This window comes from Neofelis nebulosa, chromosome 1 (genome assembly GCF_028018385.1).
Source record: "Neofelis nebulosa isolate mNeoNeb1 chromosome 1, mNeoNeb1.pri, whole genome shotgun sequence".
In the NCBI taxonomy this organism is placed as follows: Eukaryota; Metazoa; Chordata; class Mammalia; order Carnivora; family Felidae; genus Neofelis; species Neofelis nebulosa.
Window position 1 is genome coordinate 229,318,945 of NC_080782.1, and position 13,389 is coordinate 229,332,333.

At 42.1% G+C, this 13,389-nt stretch overlaps 1 protein-coding gene across 6 annotated transcripts in view; it reads left to right on the top strand.

The window, feature by feature from the left end:
- The window catches only part of DCLK1 (doublecortin like kinase 1), a 348,909-nt gene that overhangs the window by 251,554 nt on the left and 83,966 nt on the right, over positions 1–13,389 (top strand). The gene's annotated exons all lie outside the window — the stretch shown is intronic.

Genomic DNA, 13,389 nt, shown 5'->3' on the forward strand with positions numbered 1-13,389 from the left:
CCGTCACTTGAGCACATGTTAGAAATGTAGTTCTGATGAGCCCCTCCATCGACCCACTGAATCAGAAGCTCTGGAGGTAAGGGCCTAGCATCTGGATTTTCACAGGCCCTCCAGGTGATTCCGATGCTCACCCAAGTTTGAGAACTAATGAATTACGGATAACAAAATGGAAATAAATACAGGAGGTCATTTGACTGCTAATCTGGGGTGAAAGATGGGGCTTGCTCGTCTTCATTTATTGGCATGACACAGTTGACTTCTTTCTACGTCTCTGCTTGCTTCCAAGTGGCAATGCCCATCTTTAACCCAAGAGCAGAGCTCCAAATACTATGAGGTGTAGACCAAGGTTACAATGACCCACCTTCAGAGAGCCAGTTCCCTGGGACAAGAGAGAATTTCTGTCTGAAGGTCATCCCTTCCCTGGAAACTGATATTGAGGGAAATCTTTCCCTTCGGTAGAGACAATATCTATACACAGAGATGTGGGCTCCTACGAAATGACAGAGGAGTGGTAGAATTGCTGCATGTAAAACTCCCCCGGGAGACCTTAGCTTCTTCATTAACCAGCTAGCAGGTTAAAACTGAGCTCTTTGGAGGATGTTCAGTCTCGACCAAAGGACATTGCTCATTTTCTCTAGGCAAACCCAGGCTGTCGAATGAGCCCCGGTAGAACAGTAAGAAAGAAGAAGGTCATGGGCCTAGCCCGACTGTTGCCCCTAAAATCTTGGCTATTTAGTATAATCACATAAAGTTGTAATGGAGAAAGAAGCCCCACGTTAATTGAAACATTATCAGTGCTATTAAAAATGACAATATTAACAAACAAAATTAGTCCCTGATCTCAAACAACTCTGACATTGACAAATTTTAATATTTTCTCTCTTCTTTCTTAGTATATACCATGAATTTTAAAATGTCAGGTGTAGTGGGGAAACATTTAATAATGGGTGATTGGGCAAATTCTTACGTCTTTTACAGTATAGCTATTTCAACAGAATAAATATGCATTATGTTTATTGTTTTTAACAGCTTTGTTTTTCATTTTAATGTTTATTTTTGAGAGAGAGAGGGAGACAGAACATGAGCAGGGGGCAGAGAGAGAGGGAGACACAGAATCTGAAGCAGGCTCTAGGCTCTGAGCTGTCAGCGCAGAACCTGACGTGGGGCTCAAACCCACGAACCGTGAGATCATGACCTGAGTCGAAATCAGACGCTTAACTGACTGAGCCACCCAGGAGCCCAATCTAACAGCTTTTTAAATGTTGATTTAGTTGTTTTTTTTTTTTTTAATTTTTTTTTTTACGTTTATTTATTTTTGAGACAGAGAGAGACAGAGCATGAACGGGGGAGGGTCAGAGAGAGGGAGACACAGAATCTGAAGCAGGCTCCAGGCTTTGAGCTGTCAGCACAGAGCCCGACGTGGGGCTCGAATTCATGGACCGCGAGATCATGACCTGAGCCGAGTAACCGACTGAGCCACCCAGGCGCCCCAATGTTGATTTAGTTTTTAAAAATATTTTATTTGCTTATTTAGAGAGAGAGAGAGAGAGAGAGAGAGAGAGAGAGATAACACAAGTAGGGGAGGGGCAGAGAGAGAGGGACAAAGAGAATCCCAAGCAGACCCCGCACTGTCAGCACAGAGCCCATGGTGGGGCTCGAACTCACGAACCGTGAGATCATGATGCGAGCCGAAACCAGGAGTCGGACGCCTAACTGACCGAGCCACCCAGGTACCCCTAGTTTTATTTTTTAACTGAAGTATAGTTGACACACAGTGTTGCATTCGTTTCAGGTGTGCAGTATCGTGGTTTGACAACCCCATACATTATGCTGTGTTCACAAGTGTAGCCGCCATCTGTCGCCATACAACCTATTAAAATGCCACTGACCACATTCCCTCTGCTGCACCTTTTATCCCCATGACTTATTCATTCCATAACTGGAAACCTGTATCTCCCACTCCCCTTCATCCATTTTGCCCAGTCCCCCACCCCCTCCTCTCTGACAACCTCTGTTGTCTGTATTTGTGGGTCTGTCTCTGCTTTTTATTTTTTTGTTTATTCATTTAATACGTTTTATTTTTAAGACTTCTGGGCAGTTAGATGCTCCTGGGTTTGGGCAGAATTTTTTTTTTCATTTTTTATTTTGTCTTCATAAGTCAAGGAGGGGGGGTAAGTCAGATTATTGTGCACATGTCAAAGAACGAGATCATGAGCTCTGAAACAGTTATTGTCTGCTGCTAAGGTTTCTTCTACTACAGATGCAGAAAAAAGTGTCCTTGCACTTTCTGTCTGATTGTGGCATCCAAGACTGAATGGGGGAATACAGGAGAAAGACATGAAGGGAGAATTTTTGCAGCTCAGAAATAACCTTGTAAATAGTCAAAAGCCTGTTTTACTCCAAAAATACATCTAAAATTTGAGTTAAAAAAATCATGAATCTAATTTTAAAAAGATAATTATGAATGCAAGAAATTATTTCACTTTAGAATTAACTGGTAACATAATCACTGCACAGCATCTCTAACATTGTACAAATATTATAATATATTTAATTATAATCTTATAAATATAGATGGAATGTATCATTTACCAAAAGTAATTTCAGAAACGCTGAAAAGCAGACAGGCAAATGCAGTGAATCTATTTGTATTCATCCCTGCCAGAATTTGTAACTGTTCTTTTTAGAAGTTTAAAATGGATAGGGTGCAATGCCTCAAAATCAATAGATTGCTTTAAACAAGCATTTCAGTTTTCTATTGTTTCCTTGAGTCCTTTCATTTCTAGGGAAAATCTGGTTGATTTAAGTGGCACCAACTTAGAATTTGTGATAGGTGAGCCATGCCGGGTAGTATCATTTCCATAAAAGAAAGTGAAATCCAAATCCATTCCAAAATTACATTTCATTGACGGTATCGTTAACTTCTAGGTCAAAATTAATCAAGTGGCATTGATTGCATTTCATTTAACGTGAGACCTTTATGCATATAAAATTTTCAACTTCATTTTGTTTTAGAAAGTATGCCATACAACTATTCCTTGGTTATATAACAGCCAATAAGATGCAATGCCTGTCTCTTGATTCTGATTTGCTACCAAATCCTTTCACCTTTCTCTGGATGATACTAATTTAGAGAGGGTTTACAGAACAGCAGTACCCAGTCACAAAATTGTCGATTATGTGAACATTCCCAAGACCACTCTCTTTCCCTGAGATCTAAGCCCAGAGTTTAGAAAGGCCAGTGGTATTTCCATTTCTTTTCTGGGCAAACACAGCTTCTGGGTGTCAGGGGAGTGCTTGCCTCAAATCCCCTCCCCTGTGCTAGCCTAAGACTCCCATCTCCACCCAAGTATGGCTCTTAAAACCAGTGGAAAGGATCAGTGAATTATCTCTATATTAACTGCATCACCATTTCCTTTCTTAAAAAATTTTTTTTAAATTTTTTAAATGTTTATTTGTTTTTGAGACAGAGAGACAGAGCACAAGTGGGGGAGGGGCATAAAGAGAGGGAGACACAGAATCTGAAGCAGTCTCCCGGCCCTGAGCTGTCAGCACAGAACCCGATGCGGGGCTCGGACCCACAAACTGTGAGATCATGACTGGAGCCAAAGTCTGATGCTTAACTGACTGATGCTCCTGCATCACCATTTTCTTAAAATAGCCTGTTCACTGTTTTTTAAATTTTTTTTTTCAACGTTTTTTATTTATTTTTGGGACAGAGAGAGACAGAGCATGAACGGGGGAGGGGCAGAGAGAGAGGGAGACACAGAATCGGAAACAGGCTCCAGGCTCCGAGCCGTCAGCCCAGAGCCTGACACGGGGCTCGAACTCACGGACCGCGAGATCGTGACCTGGCTGAAGTCGGACGCTTAACCGACTGTGCCACCCAGGCGCCCCTTCACTGTTTTTTATAAATCATAGAGACTAGAATGTGCATAATTTTAATTTCATGCCTTGAAAGCCCTGCTATTGCCCCAAACCAAGTTACCATCATAGGCCTGACTTTCTCACATGAAAGAACGTTAGGGGGAATGTTTTTCCCCCTAAAGTATTAATGTAAAATTTGAAATCACTTCTACTTCAGTTCAATTTCTGCTTTCAATATTCATCTTCCTATGTTATACAGAGATTACAACGTAGTATAAAGTTAAGGTTTGCTCAGTTTTCATGTCATGCTGCTGTTCGTGAGAAAATTGTTAATTTATATTTAAATGACATCACAGTTTGCACAGGATTTTTATCTCTTTGATGTTTTTCAGTTCTCTTAACTGTCTTCCAACTACAATCAAGACATGATATTATTATTTGTTATGTAACAATATAGTCTGTTTTTTTAAAAATTTTTTTAATGTTTATTTTTGAGAGAGAGAGAGAGAACAAGTGGGGAAGGGGCAGAGAGAGAGGGAGACACAGAATCCGAAGCAGGCTCCAGGCTCCGAGCTGTCAGCACAGAGCCTGATGCGGGGCTTGAGCCCACGAGTGAGCCACGAGATCATGACCCAAGCCAAACTTGGATGGATTCTCAACTGACTGAGCCACCCGGGTGCCCCCAGTCTGTTTTTAGAGATGAGGAAGCAGTCAGGGCTGGGGAAACTGCTTGACTCAGAGTGACAGAGTTAACAGTGGCAGCTCAGGGCTGGCACCTGGGGCTTCCTGTGCTGTAGACAATGCAGGCTGGCCATTCTCAATACCTGTTTCTTCACCTCTGTTTATTAGAGATTTGATTTCCAGGAAATAACTAATATGGTACCTGGTTTAACATTGCAGTTTACAACATCATAACACCTTGTAATAGAAGCCTAAGTATTAGTCCCAGGTACCAGCATTCGAGAAGTTAAAATGATTCACTCCAGCTGACCAACTGATGTATGGTCAGTTGTAGATAGAGACTTTCCTTTGCAAGTCAGTGTTAGAACAAGAATGAGTATCCACTCTAAATCTTCTCTTCATCCCTTACTCCTTCTTCTTCTTGGAGCTAAAAGAAGCCTAGAGGTGATTTATTAATGTAAGGTGTTCATTTACACATTCAGAAATATCAAGTGCAGATCTGTTGGTGTCAGGCATTTCCTAGGCACTAATGATGCAGAGATGAAAGAAATACCTTCAATTCTCAAGAAGCATACAGGTCAAGCCCCCTAAATAATTTGTAGATACCATAATTCACATACCTGATGAATTAATATTAGTCTACTTAACATAAAGAGTCCAAAAAGGCAATTTGAACCAGAGAGAGAGAGAAAGAGAGAGAGAAACCAGGAGCCTTAATAACACACAAGAAGAATAATGAGCCCCCAGACAATAGTGTGCCGAGACACTGAATGCAGTTATCGCTAAGAAATGGGAAAAGTGGTTTTTAGTTGCTTTTTAAAGAAACGAGAATATCTAAGAGTATCGTAAAGAGTGTTTAATATGGGTTGAATCTTTATTCATGTGTGTTTATCTTTGGAACACAGACTTTCATAAAATGTGTAATTTAAAAGTGAAATTCTTTTAAACAAATTCCTTTATCTGTACAAGGAAGTTATAACAAAATATCTCCAGAATAAGAGTATAATATGCACTAAATTTATCTCAGTAAAAATGGATAAAGTTTAGTTTTGCTTTATATTGTTTTCTTAATATTAAAAGTGTAAGAAAATCACACTCACCTATCTTGAATTTTCATTGCTGCAGTCCTCCTTAAAACTTTAGATTTCAAAATTTTGACCTCTTCCTGGATCACTTAGAAGAACTTTGTGTTTTTTTGTTTGTTTGTTTGTTTGTTTGTTTGTTTACTTGCTTTAGAGTTTTTATTCCTATTTAAACGGATGGTCAACTTTTTCTCATAGAATAACACCTACTTAGATTCTCTCTCTGTAGAAGCCATGGCAAACATAATTGAGCCCTCAGTGGGTGCCTTACACCCATCAATTCAAGTGTAAGCTGATGGACTTTCTTGTCCTTCAGAAGTTTATAGTCGAAGGTAGAAATACTCTTGGCGACAACTATTCATTCACTCAGTATGCACTGAGAATCCACCATTGACCAGCAATGCTGTGTGCAGGAGATGCAAGGGGGAACATTTGACAGAGGGAAAAGCTGGGTGGCTTAGTAATGACCTTCTACCATGACTGAAGCACCATTCTGTCCTCCACAGCCTTACAACTTAGTTGTATACGACTCTGGAAATCCTGCAGTTTTCTTATTTATGCTATTCAAATTTTCTTTTTTTACACTTATGTAAAAATATTTTATGCAACATATGCAGATAAGACAGGAATCAAAGCTGGGGAAGCAAAGAGAATTTTAATCAGCTTTCTAGTCCAATATGTCAACTTTTTTTATTTATATCAAACACCTTCAAAGGCAGATTTATAGCTATTATTTTTTTCTTAGCTCAGTCTTGTTCTATAATGTAGATTTCACCTTATACATTCTATGGAAGATCTTTGCTGCTTTGGGGTTCCCAGGGAATTCTTGAAAACAAATACACCAAGAAGATCAAGGGGGCTGATGATTCATCTCTTGTGTTTTTAGAATTTTTTGTGGCATATAAATCTCAGTCCTCTTTCCCTGCACCCATCAATTCCCCCCAGTGCTCGCCCTCAGCAGGTGAATATCTCCAAAGGTGCTTTGCAAAACTTTGAAACATTATGTTGACCCACTGTGTATGGGGGGCAGGTAACACCCTACATCAGCTGCCTTTATGAACTCCTCAGTGTAAATGCCCCATATTAATTAAATAAACATTTCCTGAACATCTGTTGTGTTCCAGGCATGTATTAAGTCCCAAGGATATGAAGATGATTAAACCACTGTTCTTGTCTTCAGGTTGCTTATATTCTTGCTTTCAAATTGAGATACACACACACGCGCGCGCACACACACACACACACACACACACACCAGTACACACACACACACACACACACACACACCACTTACTGTAATTGTGTAGAAAGTGCCATGACAGCCCAGAGAAAGAAAGGGTTAAATCTCATTAAAGGGGTCAGGGAAAACTTCCATGAAAATTCGGAATTACAAGTTGGGACTTGAGGATCCTTCCAGGATAAGAAGGGCCAGGTGGGCCTTCTTATCCTGGAGGTAAGGCACAAAAGCATGAATTTGTATAGCATATTTAAGGACCAGTTGTTACATGACCAATGATACATTTGAGGAAAGGGTTGGAGAAGAAGATTGTAGCCACGTTGGTTGTAGTCATTCATTGCACATGCCTGAGAGGGCATATTTTTGTTGTAGGTGTTAGACGGTGAAAGAGAATTTAAGGTAAGATCATGATTTGATTTTTCTTTGAATTTTATTTATTTATTTATTTATTTTTTATTTTTTATTTATTTTTTTTATTTTTTTTATTTTTGGGACAGAGAGAGACAGAGCATGAACGGGGGAGGGGCAGAGAGAGAGGGACACACAGAATCGGAAACAGGCTCCAGGCTCCGAGCCATCAGCCCAGAGCCTGACGCGGGGCTCGAACTCACGGACCGGACCGCGAGATCGTGACCTGGCTGAAGTCGGACGCTTAACCGACTGCGCCACCCAGGCGCCCCTTCTTTGAATTTTAGAAACAGTGGTGCAGTGGTAGAGAGAAAGACTACACATGATGGGCCAAGGACCAAGGAAGGCTCCACAAGGCCACCGTAGTCATCCAGGAAAGAAATTTTCAGGCCAAAATTTAGACAGCAACGTTGGGAATGGGATAGACTTTGAAAAGGGCATGAGCCAGGAATTTAACTGGATATGAGGCCAGAAGAGGAGAGAGGAGTCAGAAATGAGGAGCAGGTTTGAGGGGTGAGGAGAGGAGTGGTAGGGAGTGAGTACATTTCAGACATGTGGAGTGTGAGTTGCTTTGGAAACATCAGTAGGCAACTAGGAATAAGTAACTGTGTTTAAGTCAGATTTGAGCCAACAGAGTATATTTGGGAGACCCTGGCATATAGTAGTGATTTAAATAATAGAAGTGTAGCGATGCCTCTCCCTCTAGCCCAGTGAGAAGTTTGTGGAGTAAGGACGGACACGGAAGCACGGTGACCATCTGCGGTTATCAGAGCACATCAGAAGAGGCAGGAGAACCATGACAGATGGTGACAGAAGTCACAGGGCAGAAAGTTTCAAGATGAACGGAGAGCCAGAAATATCTGATAAGTTCAGTAAGTAACATGGGAACTGAGAGGAGGTCATAGAGCTCAGCAGTGAGTCCCACTGGTAAGCTGGGAAAGCTCCATTTCAGCAGGTAAGCCCAGATGGCAGTGGAGTATCCTCTGGGCATGTTGTCCCTGGGTGGGGGGAGGGGGCGTCACTGTGGAACTGCCCCAGGGCTGACTCCCAGGCTCAACTTGAAGGGGAGGCTGTCCTGCTGTTCCTGGTAGAATGGGGGCAAAGCACCCACATGGGGACCAAAGGGGTAGCAGAGCCCTTCAATCCCAGGACCCTCATCCACCCTGATCTAAGGTGCTCTGCATGCCCGATTCCTTCACAATAACCATGGCCTGTCCTGGGACCCCAGTTAACACATTTTCATAATTGTAAATCAGAGGTCTCCAGGAGTCCTGTTTTGTTATTGTTGAGTTACCCCGAAATCATCTTTGACTCCTTTACCCCCTTCCCTTCTGCATTCAGTTTGTCCCCAGTCTTCCTGGCTCCCCCTTCGCGGTGCTGTTCCAGAACTCCAATTTCTCACAGGCTACAAACACTGCTTGCCAGGTGACCTCTTCCCTGCCTTTGTCCTCTGCCCCTTACATCTGCCCTGCAAACTGATGTCAGACTTGTTGCCATTATTTACTGTCTGCCCAAAAACATCTGAACTCCTTATTCTCATATGAAAAACTATCTTGATTTGGTCCCAGTCTTCCTTTCCAGCTCAGTCTCCCACTTTTCCTCTGGACTCGTGCTTTATCTTATGAACTAATTTAAATTTCTACCAGATAACCCTTGGGCTTTTCCACTTGGTAGCTTTCTTTAGTCCTAGAAGCCTTCTTTTGCTGCTTCAGCTGAAAAGAGGGTGCACACCCAGTTGGCCCAGATGACCTCTGTGAAACGTCCCCTGATTACCTCACTATTTAGGGTCTTCTTCACCCTGCAATCCTGTGACATTTGATTTGGTTCCTGGTCTTTAGGTGACATATCATATCACCCTCCTAGGTTGTGAGGTTTCTGAGAGCAGGAGTTCTTTACACAGTCTGTATGCTCCCAAGTTCATGGTAACTACTAGGTAAATTGACCAGATGAGTGAATTGAGAAATACTGGGATCTGTTCAAGTTGCCTAGGTTTCCTGGTGTTCAAGGGACTTTTCATAAATATTTAAAAAATTAATTCATAGAGCCAGGTCCCTTCCTGCATCCCCACAGTTTCTGTGTACCTACAACAAAAATATGCCTTCATGGGCCAGTTCCCATTATTCTCAATAGACAGTCCCTTTGAATTGGACCCATTGATTCCATTTAAGAAGAAAATGTAGACAAATGGAGAAATTCAGAGTTCCACCTCACTTATGAGTTGAGCATCTATGAAGACAGAATTAGGAAAATGCATGTTTCCCTGAGAGTTCCCCCACCCCTACCCCATTCGATAGTTGTCTGTTTTCTCTTGACCTCATTGGACTCCATCTGCTTTTTGTTTCTTTTTTCTTCTTCTTCTAATCCATAATGTGGCAAGCAATGGACAAGGGCTGGGAAAAGAGATTTTAGAGTATCTACAACCTCCTCCATGATCAGGGAATGAGTTAAAGTCTAAAGCAAGCAGTCAGATCTTGCCAACAACATGCCCAAGTCACTGCCCCCTGAATACATAACCAGACCGCATATGTATGCAGACATGTTCTCTCCTCTCATCACTGCAAGTGTCGCATCATAAATAAATGAACCACCTTACGTGCAGGAAGGAGATTGGGAAAGGACAAGGTAGATTTTCATGTCTAAAAAGTTACCTTGCAATTAGATAGTTTTGCTTGGAGAGTGCTCTGATTTCAGGACCAGTTTGAGACATTTAAACATTTAACTTCCACATGTGGTCTGAGACTGTTAAGAATGAAACTCCAGGGGTGCCTGGGTGGCTCAGTTGGTTAAGCTTCCGACTTCGGCTCAGGTCATGATCTTGCGGTTCATGAGTTCAAGCCCCGTGTTGGGTTCTGTGCCGACAGCTCAGAGTCTGGATCTTGCTTCGAATTCTGTGCATCCCTCTCTCTCTGTTCCTCCCCCAGTCACACTCTGTCTCACTGTCTCTCTCTCTCTCTCAAAAATAAATAAAAAATTAAAAAAAAAATTTTTAAAAAGAATGAAACTCTAAAGAGAATAAACCCTTTAAGTTTACCAAGGCGTTGCTAAATTAATATACACATGCACCTAGTCACCTGATAGGAGCAATGAACTAGTAACGGTAAGCCAAGTATTCCCAGATTCTAGAGTTTTTTTGTAATGTTCATATTCAAGTACAAGTTTTGGGACACAGAGACCGACAGACAGAGGCAGGCCCATAGTCAGTGTATGGTATATGCCGTGTGGGTGCTGACTGATTGATTATAGAGCCCTGAATTATGGCTCTAGAGGAGGGTCATCTGTCAGAAATGATCAAAGAAAAGGTGAGACTGGATCCTTCATGACGAGTAATGTCCTGTGACCAATCTGTGCTGTTTTGTTCCCGATGGGCTTAGGTGATGGCCCAGTTGGACAAAAAGCAGGGACACAAACTAGGGATTTTTAAAGCCAACTCCACAGACTTCATACACAGCTCTTTGGTGGCCAGTTATGTGATTGATCATCATGGGATCTGAAAATAATCCAGCTTAAAGTTTAGCACTTCTCATTCAGGAAGTAACAAGTAGAGCAAGGGATACAGGATTTAAGGGAGATGTACCCCAATAGAATGTACCCCAAGGCAGTGGATCTGATGTGTCCTTCAGTAATTCAGATGTAGTGACTTTCACGTTGAAATAATTAATTGTTAGACCTGCTTGGCCATTCCAAAACAGCCATTTGGATTGAGTTGGATTTTTTCCCATTGGAATACAGACTCCTTTAATCAAGTAATACGTTATTCTGTAAAGCAATGCCATTTGTTACTTGAATTTTAATAAGTTCTATTAAATAGGTGACAAAGCCTTTTTTTAAAATTTTTTAATGCTTACTTATTTTTGAGACAGAGAGAAACAGAGCATGAGTTGGGGAGGGGCAGAGAGAGGGAGACACAGAATCTGACGCAGGCTCCAGGCTCTGAGCTGTCAGCACAGAGCCCGACGCAGGGCTTCAACCCACCAACTGGAGATCATGACCTGAGCGGAAGTCGAATGCCCAACCGACTGAGCCGCCCAGGCACCCCATACAAAGCCTTTTATATTGGCATTCAGAGACTTCTGGTATTACAGGATAAAAAATAACTGAACTCAACACATGTGTCAGACTTACTTAGAAAATAAAATTATGTATTCCATCAGTGAGTCAATAGTAAGTTGTGTGATACTGTCTGGATGTCAAGAACCACTTTAAGAAGTTGCTAATGCTTTTTCGGTGGCCAAGAGGAAGAGTCTGAATAGAATTCTGACCCTAAGAACACAAGCCGTTCCCAGCTTTCAAGCAGGTTGTGTTCCAAAAATGTCTGGTTGGAAAATGGCTTGTTTGGCACTTGAGCCCTATTTTTCCAGAGAGATGGCAACCCAAGTAGAAGCCTTGAGTCCAGTGGCTTTATATGAAGGAGGCGCCCCAGTGGTAGAGAAAGGAACCTAGAATCCTTAGCCCTGCAGACGGGGGACACGAATTCTGGACATGTCCTGAGGTGTCAGGACAGGCCACTCACAGGAAAAGTGTGCAGTTCTTTGAGGAGACAGAAATGAGATCCAGTTTTAGTGCTGCTACCTTCCAGCTGTTCAGCTTTGGGCACATCACTTCAGATAAAATAGGAAAAATTATACCAGCCTAGACTGTGGAACTGATGTCACATAAGATGTTTCATCTGACATGTCCAAATTCTCTGTCCTTCCAAACTTGCTCCCCCTCTTCTTGTCGCAATCCTGTCCAACCAGTTACTACGTCCTATAGTGTTGAACCTCTGAAATCTCTCCGAAATGTTTCCATTTACCTCTACCCCCACTGCACCACCCTTCACCCAGCCACACCATTTCTCGGACCGTAGGACACTTAAATGTGCCACACTCCCTCCTGCCTACCCATTCTCCGTAGGGATATCCCTGACTGAGTGCATTATTGTTCTCCCCTAATCCGTTCTTGACAAGCAAGAGCTCTGGAGAGCTTTTAAAAATATAAATCTGATCTCCTCGCTCCTGCTTAACATCATGAAGAGCTTATCATTGTCCTTTGGATAAAAATCAAACTCCTTAACATTAACTGTAAAGCCTTGCATTATATGACCCCTACCTATTTAGGTCTTTTCAGTGCACTACACTGCTCCCTCCTCCATGCCCAGCCACAAAACACGTGGTCCCCTTGCCTTGGAACACTTTTCCTTCATTGTATCCTACCCTGTTTCACCTGCAAAATGACACTAATACTTGGGCTCGGTTTCATTACCCGTTATTCTCTCTGTAGGGTGTAGGGCAACTTTGACGCCATACTTAGGATTTCAGTAGCAACCCTCAAGACAGTCATCCTCAAAATACTTTATTGTGATTACTAGTGTAGTTATCTGGCTTCCCTGCAGGCTAGCAGGCTGACGCCTTAGGGAATGTGGTGGTGAAGAGTGCAGATTCTGGATTGTCTTGGTTAGATTTGGGGCTCTGCCCACATATTTGCTGGTGAAGTTGTTTGTCGTTTTATGCCTCAGTTTCCTCTTCTGTAAAATAATACTGCCTGCCTCATAGAGTTATTGTAAGGATTAAATGAGCTCATGTATACATATGTGCTTATCAATACATATGTAAAAGGTTTAAGTGCATTAACGGGTCCATAGAAAATAAGTCTTCATTAAACTGAGATGCACACATAATGGGTACTTACAAATGCAAACATATTGCAATTTTGTTTTGCTCTTTGAAAAGGCTAAGGCAGTCTTCCAGGGAGCCCACTTTGTCTTTTTCTTTATTTTCTATCAGCTTGATAAAATTAGCGAATCAAAAGTAAAATGAAATGTTAATACTCCGTTTGCTTCCCCATTTGTCCTTTTCCCCCAATCTGTGTCGCCTTTTTGCTCTTTTTGTCCCCAGCCTGTGTAGCCTTCAGGTGTGACATAGAGATGTAAAGTGGAAAAGGGGACAAAGAAAATATTATGATCCTAAAATTTGTCTTCCTGTCAACCCCTGAGGGACCTCTTGCCTTCTTCATTGTAGATTCTGCCTCTGCCCACATTTCCTTAGTTCTTGCCTATTTCAGAGCCCTCCCTAGAGAGGCCGGTGGCTGGAAGTCCGGTGCGGTGCGTAGAGAGGCCTGACCTCATGCTCATTCAAC